This window comes from Blennius ocellaris (assembly GCF_963422515.1).
Source record: "Blennius ocellaris genome assembly, chromosome: 2".
Lineage (NCBI taxonomy): Eukaryota > Metazoa > Chordata > Actinopteri > Blenniiformes > Blenniidae > Blennius > Blennius ocellaris.
Window position 1 is genome coordinate 22,866,795 of NC_137651.1, and position 18,197 is coordinate 22,884,991.

The following is an 18,197-nucleotide window of genomic DNA, read 5'->3' on the forward strand; positions in this document are numbered from 1 at the left end:
TGGGTTTAATATGTGGCTTGAATTCGAAACTAGGCAACAAGACAAAATACTGGAAGAACCACACCCTCAATAATAATAATAATAATAAGAAGAAGAAGAAGAAGAAGAAGAAGAAGAAGAAGAAGAAGAAGAAGAAGAAGAAGAAGATTCTATAGATCAGATTAATTGGTGGCTATAAAATAGCCCACAGGGTTGACCGTGACTGTTTCTTTGTTTGCCATTTGTTTTCAGCCACACTCAGCTGGGATCTGCCCTAAAGTTTTCATGAGATGAGAGGTGGTGATGGGGAAGGACTCACATCTTAAGTCTTAAGAATCGGCAGAAGTCTTGTGGAATTTTTCTGCCAATATTTATGAAAAAAAAAGTTTGAATTTATTCCTCAGATCCAGCTCCAGTAATCATTAAAAATTAATTTTAAAGTCATGTATTATTTGTGAAACACCACATCAGTTCTTCCCCATTTTGGAATTTCACCTTCCAGTCAGAATGTCAGCCCGACACAAGACTTCTCAGGCTCCTCTGGGCAAGATCAGAATCAAACAAACGAATTGACTGCAGCCTCACGAAGCTTTTTATTTTGCATGCTTGACTTCACTGTTCCTCCCGAGCATCCCGATACGTCTCGATATAGGTAATATGATGTCTTGAGGATCGTCCTTTTTGAGAAAGTCATTTATCAGTGACATTTTCTTCAGTGCCATTTGAAGGTGAAACATGAAATTGTGCAGTTTTGGAGGCTCTTTAGGCATTTGAATATGACCGATTGTGGAAACGCTGCTCCTGCGCATGTGAACAACGGCCATAGTAAATATTTTCTTCAGCACATGCTCGAGTTGATGGACAATCACAGACATGGCAGGCTCCAGACTGACATGACTCCCAGTCAATATTGTCCTGGGACTTTTATATTTGAGAGACACCCGTACTGGCAATCCCACTCGGCCATCTGTCCACACAAATGTCTGCGTACTCCCATTGTTAATGTTTATACTGTTCTCTGGGCACATTTACAAAAACAACAAACAGCACCCGCTAGAGGCCCTACATGAAAACTACTTCATCATCGTATAATTTAACTGCTTCATCAGTCAGAAAGAGCTTCACACTGTTGATCATTTTCACTCACAAACAGAAGTAACCGAAGGTTTCTTCTTAATTGGACTCAAACCAGGGTTGTTTTTAACTGTGGTGAAAGCATTAACCACTACACCACAGAGCAGCCTGCACATGTGACTCAGAATTTGAAAAGTTGTACAACGAAGTGTTTGATTTATTGCCTTTTTTTGAGTGCATTTGCTCCACAGTCGTCTGTCTCTACAAACTGGGTAGCTATGAATAAATTACCCAAGAAGAGTAGATAAAGTTGTTTGAACTGAACTTTGTGTTGCGGTATGTAACCTGCCGTTCAGTGGTGTCTTCATGGAAAGAAACTCCATTGATTCGGTCAAAGTTTAATTTGGAGAAAGTTTGTTTAGTGTCAATGCCTTCTGTCTGCTGGATGAAGCTTTTTCCGACCTGAAAATCAGTTCTGCAATCCAACTTTTAGTTATGAATTTTTTTTAGGGGGGGGGGGGAGGGTCACAATTGTAATCCTGCAAACATATGCCTTTACTGACAGATTCAGCTTCCATCTTTTAATTATTTTTTTTTGTATGTAATATTCATTCTGTTGCGATCCTCTGTCTGAGGTCACTCTGAGCCCTTCCGCAAAATGCTTCACAGAGGTGGTCAAACTTTGTTACTGGACTCAAAAAGGATAACCTTGCTGTAATTTAGATTAAATTCCCCACTCAGAAAACAGCTAATAAATATGCAAGCCGGCTGAAGGAAACAGTGCGGCTCTTGAAAGTGTTGTCCTTGTCACCATGTAAAAGCGTCCCAGCTAAAGGTCACAAAGTGAGTGTCAGTCTAAAGAGCCATCTGTTGGTAATAGATGGAACAAGTGTGTCGCCGTCCACCCCAGAAGGTTTTGCCAATAAATGTTGTCTCTGATTCACTGCGGGATCTTACAGGTATATGCGAAGAGACAGAGAACTCAATAACAGCCACAGACGGGAGGGGGGGGGGAACTATATTTACCTTGAAGGATCTTTTCTTGACAAGCTCTTGCTCACAAGAATTTGATGGATTGTTATCTTTATATGCAAAAAGAGGACAACAAACTTGAAATACAATATATGCTTCAGATAAGCTTCCCTTTTCACTTGTGAAATATATGCACTACTCATATTTTCTGGTTGTGTTAAAAGAGATTTTTATGTAGGATGCAAAAATAAAGGAACCCTGCTTATCTTACCCATACATACATATTCCCAACAACTATACTCTTAATTATATAAATATTAATATTTTGAACATTTGGACTGAGCTAATGGGTCTAGTCAATATATACTGTTGAATAAGCCTAATTAATTTGAACGCCATGAATTTGGCTTTAACATAACATGATGTTAATACCATTACTGGTACCCCTCAAAACGACACTTACCCATGCATCTCTGAATTCTAAAGCTTATTTATGATTTTCAACATAAGAATGCAGATTGTATATGTAGATTTTTGGATGACCTGTAAGACACTGATTAAAACCAAAATCAAAGCTGCAAAACCATAGAAATGCTGAAAATGATGCAGTTACAACGTACACACGTACAAGTCGAGTACAATATACTATACATTTTAACAACTGAGAGTATATGGACAGATGACCAAGTTTGATTAGTGCATCGCAGGAAAATATGGACTGGGAGTCATAATGACACACCAGAGGCCACCACTTTTGTTTTTGTCTGTATACCCAAGCATGTGCAGAAGAACTTTGTACTACCGCCACAGTGCAAGTGAGTTTTCAGTGACCCTGAGCACCATTGTCGTGAAAGCAACAAAGGTTTTCCGTTTTCAAATGAAAACCTTGTCAGTCTCGGATTCATTTGAAGCTATATCAGACGCTCTATAACCTGGATGTGACCAACTATTGTACTGGATTGATTTGATTCATGAATTCACTATGAGAAGCAACAAAAACACAGCGGAGACAGGATACCGACATTTAATCAGCAGCATTTACGTCTTCTACTTGTGCCACTGCACAACATCATCATTACCCTAACAGAGCTCCCTTCTTTTTCTCGCTGGCTAATTTCAAAGCTCCCAGTTTGCTTATTGTGCAGGACAGAATATGGCAGATTTTCACATCAGTGGTGTCTGGCAGTTAGCCTCCACCTGACCCGTTCAGCACGTTGCGGTAGTACAGTATTGTTTTGCTCTGTGTTTGAGCAGAACTAATGGTCTGCTGTTGCTAAGCTTGTATCCATCTGACCTGCTGGTGGTTTGGCTCCAGGGTATCTTGCTTCTGACCCCTGACTACAGATGTTTTTTTTTTGTGTTGGAGCCCTATAAGCTGATGATTTGGTCAGATGGTGTGAGAGTTTGGCACACTCAAGCACCGGTCTACACGGTACCTCGCTTCTTTTTACAACGAGGATGGGATATCGCATTTTGATGAAGAAGACAAAAATATTATCACACTATCAGATTGCACAATCGTGACCAACCACATCTTCCATAAGGGACTATGAGAATTACAGCTGCTATTTTAGTGAAACTAATAACTAGTGTTATATTTCAAAATTTGATCAACATGTTTGGGTGTTAAATAAGCATGCGGGCATAATTATACAGTTTTATTGAAAGAAAAGCATTTGTCTGTGATTAGCGCACCCTGTTATGGTTAAACACAACCCTAACTCAGGGGTATCAAACATATTTTAGTTCAAGGGGCCACATACAGCCAGACTTCATCTCCAGTGGGCCGGGATGGTAAAATAGTCATCTTAATTTATATGTTGTGGGGCAGAGGCTACGTGATAACAATGTCTATATTTTTACAAAACTAAACAATTTCAACCAAAAATTATGACAAGCTCAACATAAAGCCAATTTTAATGAAACCTTCTGGTGTAAAATACAGGGAAATGTCTTTTTTACAAACTTTGATAACAATGAAGAAGCTTTCATCGATATGTCAGCATTTTTTCAGAAATTTGTTACAAAATCAGTTGTCTTTGAATAATAAAAAAAAATGAATTGGGGAGCCAGATTGAAGCCCCCTGCAGGCTGGTTTTGGCCCATGCGCCTTATGTTTGACACTCCTGCTCAACCACTGGTTTTTCTTGTCATGACTTTTAGTGGACTTGCAATCTTTTTATTGAATGTTATTTGGTGTTGTGCCAACTGCCTGAAGAATTGTTGATTAAAATAAATTTGTGACTCATCTTTCTCTGATCAGCATGCCTCAATCTGAAAATACATCCAAACCTTCAAATTTTTTTTATCTCAAATAGCACAACAAATTCGTCCTGTAATCGCCCACATTTTATGTTCAACTCTCCCAAAACATTTTACACAAGTCTGCCAGATTTTAATTTATTTATCCTCTAGAATTCAGATGACGTCTGAAGATTGAGTGTTGAATATTTCTGGCTGCGCTTCCTCTCCTCCCAGTGGCACTGAACTGCATTTCCCAATGCAAAGTCATGTTGTCGTCAGGAAGACATCATATCAGAGATGCAAATCACAACTGGATTGCCAGTTCTGCTTGGCTTAATAGAAGCTGACACAAACAACCTCCTCATTCCGCTAAATTGATGCGACTACACAAGCATGCCACGCGATTTGTAATGAAAAAATACAATTAGTCTCTCAGTACCTGTAATTATTCATCAAAGCGTTATAGTTCCACGAAACTGGGAGAATTACTTTACAGGTTGATCAACCAATATAAGTCACCTCCAAGGCAAAAAAAAAAAAAAAAAAAAAAAGGAAGAGCATCGAGCAGCAATGTTGATGGATGTTTTAGATGTTGGATTTAAAGCATTTAAGAAAGAAAGACCTAACAAAGAAGCTTAGCTCTCATTGAGCATTAATTCAAGAAACTTTATGGAAGATTTATAGGAAAGCCTGTTGGATCTTCTTATTGACAACCAAAGCTCTCTGAGAAGCATCGTTTGTCCCAATTGTGATTTTATTTGACAAGTTTATAACCGTGAAGTTCCAAACATGCAAAGTGATGAAATCTTGTAAATTATATAAACACAGAGGATTTTCTTGAAATGTATTCATTTTTAGCCTTGTTTTTATTAATCAAGTAAATAAACTTGCATGAACCATGGATAACATAAATTTACATAATTTACAATTGTGAAAGGAATGGAAAAAAAACCCCCAAAACATAAAAACAATTGTTGTTACCTTTCTTGCGATATTTTTGCTTCCAAAAAGCAACACAAAGGGGGTTTTTTTTGTTTGTTTGCTGGTTTGTTTTAAATGCCGTTCATGTATCATTCAGACAAAGACACCATTTGCATATAAAACCCAGAATAATTGCCTAAAAAAAAAATCTCCACAACTGAGAAGCTTACGGCTTGATGTGGAAATAAAATGCTAAATGAAGTGCAATGTTACTGACAGTGGCGCAAGAAAAGCAATAATATGCAGGCATAAATAAGCAGAACTCTGAGAAACTTCAAAATATTGAAATAGGAGATAATACATGAAAAAACATGCTTTCTTTTCTGATGTACTGGTCAAAAGGCAAAGCTAAAAAAGAAAAAAACGGATTGATCACTTCACAGTCAATACAAATGAATAGTGGATGCCTCAGTCTCTCATTTCAATCCATATTCTCAGCCGGAGTTATTCCCTGACATAGGCACATTTCCCTGGGACTGCAGAAGCTATGTGTGCATTACTTGATGAGGATTAAGATGATGCATTTTTGGACGGGTGACAAATTTTGAGTAGTACTGGCAGTACTCTCACTAGATTTTCAGGGCGCAGGGATTGGAAAAAACAGACATCTGAAAATCCAGCTGTCAGACGGGAGCAGAGTCAGCTCCTTGGTTTGTGAATACAAACGGGTGTGGGGGTTCATTATTTACGTCAATGCAAAATACATCAATCAAACTAAACAAAAATGTACAGCGATGTTTTCTGGAGCTGTGTTCACGCTACAACATAATTAGTATATATTTTCTCAGGAATTGCTGCCGACTTGAGAGTCCATGGAGGTGAACGCCACCTATATCTCCATCGACCAATAATGTTCGAGCTGTTGGGGTTTATGGCCTATGAGGACCTGAAAATATGCACATCGCCACACTTTTATTTTTCTAGTTTAGAGTAAATCATGACGTTTCATTCATGCATCTTCGATGCTGCTTTCAGACCCTGCAAAGGTCGGCAGTCCATCACCGTCCAAACACAGAGAGACAGATAGCCGCACGGGCTCACATTTGCACCTTTGCTCAATTTTCACATTTATTCAGGCCCCGGTTACATGGCACTGTTTGAAAAATGCTAAACTTTTACATACCAACGGTGCTCAAAGCTGCTGAAAACGCAGCTTTCTGAAAACAGCTGCAGGTGGTACTTTGTGACAGTCCGTCTGTGTGGCAATGGGGCAAACCTGATGGTCTGTGTACTCACCATTATTTTTGTTTTTCTGGTATCTTTCTCTATGTGTAGTTTCATTACAAAAAACAAACAACAGCACCCACTCGTGGCCCAACATGAAAACAACGTTGTTTTCGGCATTTCTGCTGTTTTGGTTGAAATGGACATTTTCAAATCATTGTCGCATAAACAGAAACATTTACGAAACAAAAATGCAAAAATGATGCATTTTGACATTGACTGTTGTCATCTAAAGGGTCCTAATCACACACCCTTGTTTGTTGAGTAAAAGAGAAAAGCAGAGTGCCTGGAGAAAGCTCAGCATTCACGGGGGCAACATGCAAACGCTGCAGGCTTATTCTCAGTGTGTGTTAAGAACACCAGCTACTAAACTACACCATTGCAGTTGTATTGTGTTATAATTTACAACATGAACACCTGAAAATGCATTGTTTAGCAGGAATTGTGTAACTCAGAGACCACACGCTCACATTCACCCCTGGCCATTTTAAAAATGTCAATTTACCCCAATCATCTGTTAGTAGGCTGAATGAAGAAATTGGAGTACTCGAGGACCCAGCATGCAAAGGCAGAACGTGCACATTCTGCACAGAAATCCCATAAAAGCATGGAATCAAGTGGGATCAGTGAGATCAGTGCACCGCTCTGTGACCAGATATGTACGGGCTGTGTCGTGGTTTATGAGGGATGGACTGGTGACCTGTCCAGGGTGCCCTGGCCTCGGCCCTCGCCACCGTGCAACATGATGAAGCAGTTCAGAAGACAGATGGATGGAAGGATAACAATATGTTCTTAGTAACGGTTAACTCATTGAGTGCATGTTGTGGGTTCAAGTCCGAGCCCGGTCTTGTGTAGGGTTTCTCTTATGGTCGACCATAAATCACCCCCGAGGCGTGAACGAGAACGAGAACGTGTGCCTTTGCCCTGTGATTGACTGGTGACCTACGCAGGTCCCTGATTGACCAAGAGTTAGCCAGAATCAGCTCCGGCACCCTGTGACCCTGAATTGAATAAAAGCGATATAGAAGATGGATGGCTGGAATATGTTGTTGGCATGATAGACAACCTCCTTATGTTTGGAATCAAATTAGCTGTCATGGATCGATGTGCAGAAATACCACAATCAGTATAAATCCTTTAAAAGACGGATGGGCCTCCCTTCCATGAATGCCACCAAATGAGAAGGTTAACACTGAGCAATAAAGGGAGGCCTGGGAGGATGGGACTGAAGCTAATGAGAGGCGAAAAGATTCACTCCAGCCTTCAATTTCAAGGATGGAGGCGCCTGGATCTCAGAAAGGACCTGAGACTGACACGAGGATAGAGATCTTTTAATGAGAGGCATTATAAGGAGGTGGGGGCAGCAGAAACACAAAGCATGTGCTGACGGTTACTACCCGAGCTGGTGAGGTATAGAAAACCCTTCAAACACGCCGCATGATATGAACGCTGACATAATATGCAGAGACTCGTGTGATGTGCTCACGGCGGCTACAAATCCAAAAAAAGGTTCAAACTATATGATTAAAAAGTGGTTTCTACTTCAACATCACAGGTGCTGATGCAGGCCGAGGACACAAGCGGAACCTACACAGGCACACTCGGGCTTTTCGGCAAAAACTCATTTATGAATTTCAGACTCGTCAGCCCCTTCAGTAGGAGTGAATTGTTAACACCTGACCTCACAATATAACAGGCCAAATGGTTTAAATCAGGCAGAAGGGGCCCAGGGGACAGCATCAAAGAAAAAGGAGCGAGGAGGCCGGGGTTTCAGCATGGCCTCGGCAAGGGGAAGTCAGGACTTCTTTAACAGCAACAGCGAGACCATTGTCAAACAAGGTTAGAGAAAAATAATTACACTGGCCTCTCTGTATTAGACAAAACACATTTCCCGATGACTAATTCAGTACGTGCTCTTATTAAACACTGACTTGCATGGCGTGCCATAACAGTAACATTTCCCTTTTACCCTTTGTGCCTTTGTAATCATAATCCAAGTAAACGTGATGTGATGCATTCATCATATTTTCCAAATCAAATGTTGTGTATAATGAGTTTGTTAAGTGATGTGCGATACCACTGATTCCCTTTTCCAAACTGATACCAAATCAAAGCTGCTATTGAAGATACAGATGCAGATATGAAACAACACTGGTAGAGTAACTAGTGTGAGAGGTTATCCAGAACTTAAGCAGATTTTTTTCCGAATTGTAAATATTAAAAACACTGAACACTTGAAACGTGTTTGAGATCAGCCAAATCTTTGATAAGAGGATTTTCAGCATCAGCATGTGTGGGTCATTGATAAAGCCATATTAACGTCATCAATCACACACGGAAAAACATGTAGTTTTGCCAAACAGCAGTAAATTGAACCTAAAAAGCCTTAATATTGATTCAAAACACAAGTTTACCTTAAAAAAAAAGGACCTACATTGTAAACATTGATAATCAAACAGAAGTATTGATATTTTGGTACCATATCAGTAACATCTCTTTTTCTCTCTAAACCTTGTGCCTGGACGATTATCATTCAACATGATGTGATTCTAATATTATTTCCCAAATTAAAAGTGCATTGATTCAGTTTAGTGGTGTGCGATACCACTGAACAACCACATACCAAACCATAGCTGGTGTTGTAGATACCGATATTGACACCAGGGGCGATGTTGTGTAAATGTTTACGTGGTAAGAGAAAAGAGTTGGAGATAAAATGATAGCTATTGAAAATGTGCCAGAAAAAGTTAAGACACGAAGAAGGAGGTTAGCCATCATTTGACCCACAAACATGTTGAGCTTCAGTGTGTGGAGCATTTTTTCACAGCTTTATTAGAAACTCCGATCACACATCCTGCTCGGAAACAGGACCTGAACAGAATTAACTTTGACGAGAGAAATCAAACATTTACTGAAAAATAATCTAGATTATAAATACTGATATTTATATATGAAAAAGAGCCCAAAACAGACACGTTTCAGAAGTATCAATATTTTGGTATCGATCAGCTCAACACTAATTCACACAATTTACATGTAACACATATTTTGATTTAACTTTCACTCTAAAAACCTTGAAATCCAAAAATAAATATCTGGCATCATAAATGCCCAATTTCCTTTCCATCCCGTTTCAAAGTAACAGATGATTGTGCTGCATTTGCATTTCGCTCACTGTGGGCCGGCATTTATCCACAGCCTTTTAAAATCAAGCTATCAAAACAAAAATAATAAGAAAGGACCAGAAACAAAAGTGAATTCTTACCTAATCTGAGCATATATAAAAGGAGATTGCTTTATAAGACAGATTTGGATTCTGAGAAAGGAATGAGGAAGATACATTTGTGCATTACTACACAAGACAGGGTTAGTTGTGAAAGCCTTAAAAATTATTATTTTCATTAAAAGACCAGCTCTCCATTATCTTTTTTTTTTGTTGTCAGATTATGTTGCCTTGCAAAGTGCCCATTAAGATGAGTTGTGCTTCAGCGGAAGTTAAGCATGGTCGTCCCCCCCCCCCCCCGAAAAACCACAAATAAAATGAAGTCACAAATTTTTCGATGCAGTACAAATACACTCATAAACAGTGGATTTACGTGACCACTGCCTGCACATTGTTAGTCCATTGAAAGTGCTGACTTCCTGCTTTCGTTTTGTCCTGTGTTCACTTTTATCAATGCCAGCCATATGAACCTCTCCTCAAGCCTACATGGTGTAACATAGATAGAAAATTAGAGTTTTTATATTCCAGCAAATTGGCAAGTTTAAGTATATTTCTCTCCGTTCAATACAGAATGTATTGACCACAGTGGTCTGTAGAGCTTTTAGGGATCAATGATGGTGCACACATAAAGGATCCTTGATAGTTAGCCTCTTGATTTTAGTCTTTCTGCAGAAATCATTGGCTTTTAAGCATTTAGCAAAATGGCTGTCAGAGTAACGCGGCAAACTGCCATCAAACAAAGGCGTCTTTAATTTTTCAATTCACATACCACTCAAACTGTAATGTCTCAGCTGCAAGGTACCAATGGAAAACTGGCCGTGAGAAGTGAACGTGATTACACTTCTCCTCCGATTCTTTTAAACATTTATAGAGATTGAAATTTAACCTGGAATCACTAGGAAAGGTACTGGTCAGAGCTCAGTGTCTTTTTAAACTACTCACTGAAATTTGTGCGAGTTTACAAAATACTTTTCTGCAATGGTCCTACTGCACTTACACACCACATTCTTAGTAAATAGTTCTGTACGCATGTAATCAGACAGACAGCAACAACAATGACGGCCTCCAGCATCTCATGACCTAAAGTATTAATATTCTCCTGGGATTTGGTGGTTTTATCATCGAGAGTCACCCGGAATGGAAATCCAACTTGGTCATTGTTAATGTTTATAGCATGTTGTTCTCTGAACACATGTGAGTGTTCTTATTATTAAAAAAACCCAAACAACAGCGCCCACCAGCGGACTGACGTGAAAACTACATCATCGTTTTCAAAACGTTGCTGTGTAAATGCTAAATTATTTAGACAAAAAGCATTGTTGGGCCGTAGTTTTCTTGAAGTTTAAAGCAGAAAATATATATAATTTATTTTGTGATGAGGCAGCTTTTAAAAAATTTTTTTTTACATTTACCAGAACAAAAAGTGCTCAACATCTTGTATTAAAATATGCATATTAACCCCCAGTTACTCTATCACTTTTAGAATGACTTGACTCATACAGTTAATAAAATTCAACTTTCAACGTCATTTGGCATATTTATTTCAGAAAACAGGATGTTTTGAATAGTAGAAATTATCCCCACAAACAGAATTTAAAATGTAAGTGTAAATGTGTTTTATTCCTTTTTACATTGCAGAAATAATAATAATTTAAAAAAAAAAGAAATTTGACCATTTGAAGTGCAAAAAAATGTGCATCATCACTTATATAGTCCATTTCAGTTCATGTTATTAATTTATCTCAAGTTATGTAACTGTATACACCAGTTTCTAAGCTTCCTGATACAACCTGTCCAGTTGTGGGTTAACACTAGAATTACAGTGTTCACCTCATTTTGACACTTCCATTTACAAACTTCCATCTTTAACTTTCCAGGCCATCAACTGCTCTTAAATAAAGCAACAATATAACAGCTATAAAGAACTTTTAAACGCTGGTGTCGACACTTTAATAATGAACAAGATAGGCCCAAGAATTATTTCTGGTATTTGAGTCTGATGGGCTGCCGACAGCGACATGCGGAGTTACAAGCTTGCTTCTTTAACCTCAAGGCCATCACAGTGCCTCAATGTATATAATCTTACACATACATTATTAACCCTAACTTGTTTATATTTAATGCAGTCCTACTATGGTGTGGGCCAGTTTTGAGTAAGGCCAAGGAATTTCTCTTACAAGTAAATTGCATTATTAAATGGATGATTTTATTCAGCGAATCAAACAAAAGCACTTCCTATTTTAGATCAAACATAAAAGCTAATTGTAAGTTTTGATCAAGGCTGATTTTTGTTGCCATAACAATGGATCAAATTTTTTTTAGCACTGTAGCTCAAAATATAAAAAGAGCTTCTAAATACTTAATTTTTCTAAACTTATTTTGGGTTAATTCATGAAGAGTCATCAAATTACATGGTAAAAGTATTACATTTGGGGTATTACAACCACTTTCAAATGTAACACTGGGGCTATTTTGAGATAAACCATATGTGAGGGTTAAGAAAAAAGCCATGGATATAGCAGCTATAGAAAACATTAAAGTCTAAAAGCTCTGGCCAAGTGGACACACACATAAGATGGGGGCCTAAAATTGAACCCTGTGGGACCCCACAAGGTGTGTTTGGTAAGAAGGATGATAAATTGCCTACAGTGACAGAAAAGGTTCTATGGGAAATGTAGTCGCTGAGCCAGCATAGCGCTGTATCTCTGATGCCCACCCTGCGCTTGAGGCAGTCAATTAAAATTGCATGATCTACAGTATCAAAAGCCTCGGTGAGGTCTAAAGGATTAAGATCGAACATTCCCAAGCATGCACCTTTAAAAGAAGGTCATTTGTTACTTTAAAACCTGTTTTAGTGCTGTGTGACAGTTCAAAATCTTACTTCTTTTTATTGAATATAGGGATATTCCTTCATAGCAACAGAATTTATGTCTTTAAAATTTCAAAAAATGTATTTTCCTTTTGTTAAATTCTTCATATCTACCTTCCAAAGATTGAAGAAAAGTATTGTACAATAAATAACTCAATGTTTGCATTTTGTGGCGGTCGCCAATACATTTAGCATGCTATGCTTTTAAACTAGATTTAATATTTAATACCTAAAAAGACAATAAAGCAAGTGCTTGGAATCTCATGTGTTTAACATGAAAAAAAAAATGAAAAAAACAACGAGTGGTGGCCGGCCAGTGGTTAACTCTGACGTCTGCTCCTCTTCAACAGGAGTCAAGAGTTATGACAAGTCCTTCGTTATTCCATAAAAAGCAGTTTAATAACCTTCCATTTATGTTCCCCCTTTTGCTCTCAGACTTTAAAGACCCCCGTCTGTGCCTTCGCATTTAAATATAGTCAACTGCTTTGAATGAAGTCCATTACATTGAGTGACATATGATTATTTCTACAAGCCTCAGGATCGGGCTGGCAGAAGGTGAATTGATTGTCATCCCCTCTTTGCATTGTGAACCAATACTGGCTTGAATTCTGCATATTTTAGTAGGACGGGGACTTTTACAGGTACACTTTTAAAGGATTAACTTTAAGGGACACTAAGCCAACAACAGTAACAACAGTATCATGTGCCTCATAATATTTAATATGTTCCTCACAGAAATGCAGTTCAAGAATATATGTGACTGTCATAGATGACAGGAATGTGTGTGTGTGCATGTGCCAATATAAGATGATTTATTACGTAGCTTTTCCTTTCACTTTTTCGATCATTTTAACAAATATATAATTGATAAAAGGTATACCCTTTATCAATTATGTTTAGGGATGCTCGATATTGGCTTTTCTACCGATATCCGATATTCCGATATTGTCCAACTCTTAATTTCCGATACCGATATCATCGATACCGATATCACCGATACCGATATATGCTGGCTTTTTACATCAAAACTGTTGGGTAACAACAACATAAAATAACTCCTACTGTGGAATTAACACATTATGCCTAATTTTATTGTGATGCCCCACTGGATGCATATGTGAATCAAACATGGCTTTCCAAATGTACACACTGAGAAAAATAAGAGAACAACTTAAATTATGGAAAAAAGTGCCATATTTATTTAGTGTTAGAGAGAAACCTCAACAACAAACTCAACAACACCACAGACAATATAAAAAAAAAAGAGGCATATCTGCAGTCCATTAGTTGTAAACAGTCAATGAATGAATAACTGGCCATAACTTGTCAAATAATATACTCAAACTGGGCTCAATCTCTTTTAAGAGTAACAAAATAGTGCAAATATAAACAAGAAAGGCACAGAAATGCTCACAAAATTAAAACAGCCCTCCCTTAAAGTGCAACAAAAACAAAGACTGAAGTTCACTCGTCCATATAACTGGCCTATTTCTTTTTCCCATGTCCTCATGTGTAAGAGGTAGATTTTTCTGTATGAATACAAGCATCTCAGCATTGTCGCAATGTGTGCGATTTCTCTTCTCATCAATGATGTGGGCATCAGTGCTGAACGATGGTTCACTGTCAACACTGGTGCAGGGTGCAGTCAGGTACTTGCGTGCAACACGAGCACCAGCAGGGAAGAGGGCCTGGTTGAGCCTCCAGTCCTCCACGGACATTTCATTCACCGGGCTTCTCCTTCTTAGCCACGAGTCCAGCATGTTGTTAAACGTCATCAAGCGCGCGCCCGTAAACGTCCCATGCTGCGTTCATGCAGACTCGGCAATTCCAATATCGGTTGTAAAAATCCGATACCGATATTTCGGTATCGGTAATGTTACATTTTTAAGTCAATATCGGCCGATCTTATCGGACATCCCTAATTATGTTCATTTTGTCATTTCTCACTTGTAGTGTTAGTTTACACATGATATATAAAATGTCAACGTCATCACATGTCAGATGAAGATCTGAGGAAAACTGCAGAAGCAGTTAAAACATGTCAGCAAGATTAAAAACAAAAAATCGTTCCTTACATGTCGCTTTTTTGTCTATTCTATTCTATTGAATAGATTCTATTGACCTAGCTGACTGAACCATGTTCCATTTCATTCATTAAATAAAAAAGAAGCTGCTTTAAGTGTGAACATCGGCCAATATAAAACACATATAGCCTACATTTCAATTGCTGCACAATGAAGTCACACTACATTATAATGAAATGCACATTTTACTTTTTTATTTCGAGAATAAAGATGTAATACTCACAATCATTTTAAAAAATATATTTTTTTTTTTACAGAATCATATTTTGACAATTTAAAACTTATATAAAATAGTTGAGCATTGAAAAAGAAATATTTTTGATGACATGACAAGCAGTTCAAGGTGCTTTATAATGGAAAAAACAAAACAAAACCTACTCACCCATCTATCTTCTCCAGTTTCCTTTCTTATCCAACTGAGGGTCCCATTTTAGGGGTCAAACCTGTACTCAAAACCACCTTCTGCCCATTTGGTGTATTCAGTGGTTGCTACACCACCGTGTAGCCCATAATAATATCAATCTTGACATTGTAAAGAGCAAAAGGCAATACAATTGTGCTGATGAGGTTAAAACAAATCAATTAAATGCAAGGTCGTAAAAGTACATTTTGAGCTGCTACTTAAAGTCAAAACCTCTAACAGAAGTTTTATAAGGACATTACGTAAACTAGAAGTCCTGCCTCTGTTGTACATAAGGTGGTAGTGTTGAGCCACACTAGTCCTTTCCTGGATATTAGAGATTAGATTTTCTTCTGATCCAGATTTTTTAGAGGATAAATTGTGAAAGACAAGTCCAATAGTTAGATATTCAGCCATTGTTACAAGTGGCTCACGACACCATCTTGTGTTGGAAACTGACATTACAAGAGTAAACTAATAATAGTAAAGAGAAAAATAATTTTGAAATGTCATCATTCCGCTAATTATTTGAGGTTGTGCTCGTCTTGCGGAGATAAGAATCCAAAAACTGAGCAAAGTCCAAAAACAGACACTATAAGTGGTGACAGAAAGAGAACTGGACTTCAAGACACAAGGTACTGAGACAATCTGGCACAGGCACAGGCTGGGTTAATATACACTGCGAAAGGTCTGATTATGTAAAAATAAGTAAATACACAATCAGATGCACAGAGGAGGAGCAAGTAAGACGTGATGGACACAGGCAGAGGAGTACAAAATAAATCAGGAAGAAGATGAGGTAAGATGCAAAAATATGACTATAACACATGAAGAAACCTGACTGCTGATCTCATATATGAAATAAAAGTATAAGATATCACAACATTTTCATCATTACCTTAATAAAGGCCATGTATTTGTTTGTTTTTTTAGCGCAAACGGGAGCAAAAATGGAAATAAAAGACAGAGAATGGATGGATGAATGGGTCACTTCATGTCATCCAAGGCTTTACAGTAAATACTATCAAATAAATATGAATAGATGATATTAACTAACTATTCCAGGAATCAATCTTTGTTGGTTTGTAAGTTGGTTTCGAGGTCAGCGCGATGCACTTAGCTGTGGTTCAGAGCTCGTTTGGAAAGGGAAGCTGCGCTCATTATCTCTAATATCCTTTCACATTTCGATTTTAGCAAAACTGATATTAAAGCAAGATCGTGGGTACATTTTGATATCAGCACTTACAACATTGAAAACATCCTGTGCTTTTATTCACTGGAGATCAAACACAAAAACAAGGCTACTTTTCAGTAGCTTACTACTGATTCTACAGTCAGAAGAAGTAAAAATAAAACATAACTAATCCCAACTATAGAATGAGAATGTGGGAAAATAATATTTGTAAAAGAAAACCAGGGTGAAAGTTCGAAGAGCAGTTTTTTAATCAAATGCTTAGAGATTCCCTTTGAATCTGTTGACTACTTCTTACAGAAAAACACAAATGTCAAGCATTTGCATATTGCAGGCCCAGACGTTTTAGTCAATAAGAAATAGAATAATAAGGCTGCTGAGCATTGTGAGCTATTTGACTCACATATTTGGAGATATTATGTACATGCAGGCCACAGTGTAGATCTTTTTGTTGTAAATTGTAGAATGAGTCCCATTAACCACCCATATGCACTGGACTTCGTAGGACAAACTCTGGTTATTCTAATCAGGTAAAAACAGATTTGTGGTTCACTTTTTTAAGAATCAATTCACAGAAAATTTAATAATTGTGTCTGTCCACCAGACACAATTATTTCAACATATTCCTCGAAAAAGTAAAGTGGAATTGTCATTAAGTGAAAGTAGTAAGTATGTGGCTTCAAATTTAATCTCACATGTGCAATTCCTCCCAAAAAATACTCAAGTAAATGTACTGTAAGTTTGGGCTGGTAAACACAGTTTTTGTTCAGGGGCCCATATTCAGCCCAATTCGATCCCGAGTGGACTGGACCGGTAAAAGAAATGTCATTATAACCTTGACATTTACTCTTTAAAGTTTTTCTTTTGTTATGGTGCAGAGCATACCTGATAAAAAAATTTTTTTTTTTTAATGGTTTTGTGAAATTATAGACAAACACTTACTACTGAAAATTACAACAATTTTAAAACCAAGCAAATATTAATGGGACCTTCTGGAGCAAAATACAGTGAAATGTCCCATAAAAAAACAAAAAAAAACATCTTCTGTAGCTGATGCATTATGCATGTTTTTACAAACTCACCCTTGAAAGCAGGGTTTTGTGGTTAATGCTGGTTTTCTATGTTTCTTGGCAGCATCACTAATATCAGGTGTCAGTGTTGTGTCGTGTCAGCAACTCTTCAGAAATCTATTTTGAAAATTCAATGTTTTCTTTGAAATTTGGACAATTCCCTTGGCGCTTGGTCGGGCTGGGTTGGAGTCACTTGGGTTTTGGGCCCACGGGCTTTATGTCGGACGCCCCTGGAGTAAATGTACGACGCCACTAAACTCCTCTTCAAGGTGAACCAACAAGGTTTAATCCAAAGACAATCCAGAGGAAGCTCAGAATCGTGAAGTTATCAGGATCGTCCGGGAGGTGAACAGAGGCTCAGATAGACTGATGAAGCTGGGTGTAGATGTTGTATTACTGCAGTGAGTGTGTTCAGAGGATATTCTCCCCAGGAGGAAGAGGAGTTGGTCGGTGAGCTGGATGAAGTGGTGCAGAGCGTTCCGTCCGGAGGAGAGATTTGTGATTGCAGCGGACCTCAGCAGACGTGTTGATGAAGGGATATAGGAGAGATGATAGCTGCGGAGGGGGGAAAGGGATGCTGAGGATGGAGCTGCGGGGAAAGAGAGGAGTTCATGAAGGCTGTGGAGGAGGTTCAAGGATACAGTGATGGAGGAACGTGGAGAAGGCGGAAACAGAAATGTTCGGTAGAAATGATCAGATGTCGGTAGAAAATGAATTTAATCAATGAATATCTGGATTTATCAATGAACATTTTGCAAAGTCAACTTCACAAAATCGGCGTATGAACGTTATTGATCAAGCAAAACCTGTAATATAAGTTCTTTATCCAACACCTTGTAGTTTTTTTTTTATTGGTGTTACAAAGGTGATCCAACATAGAGTTGT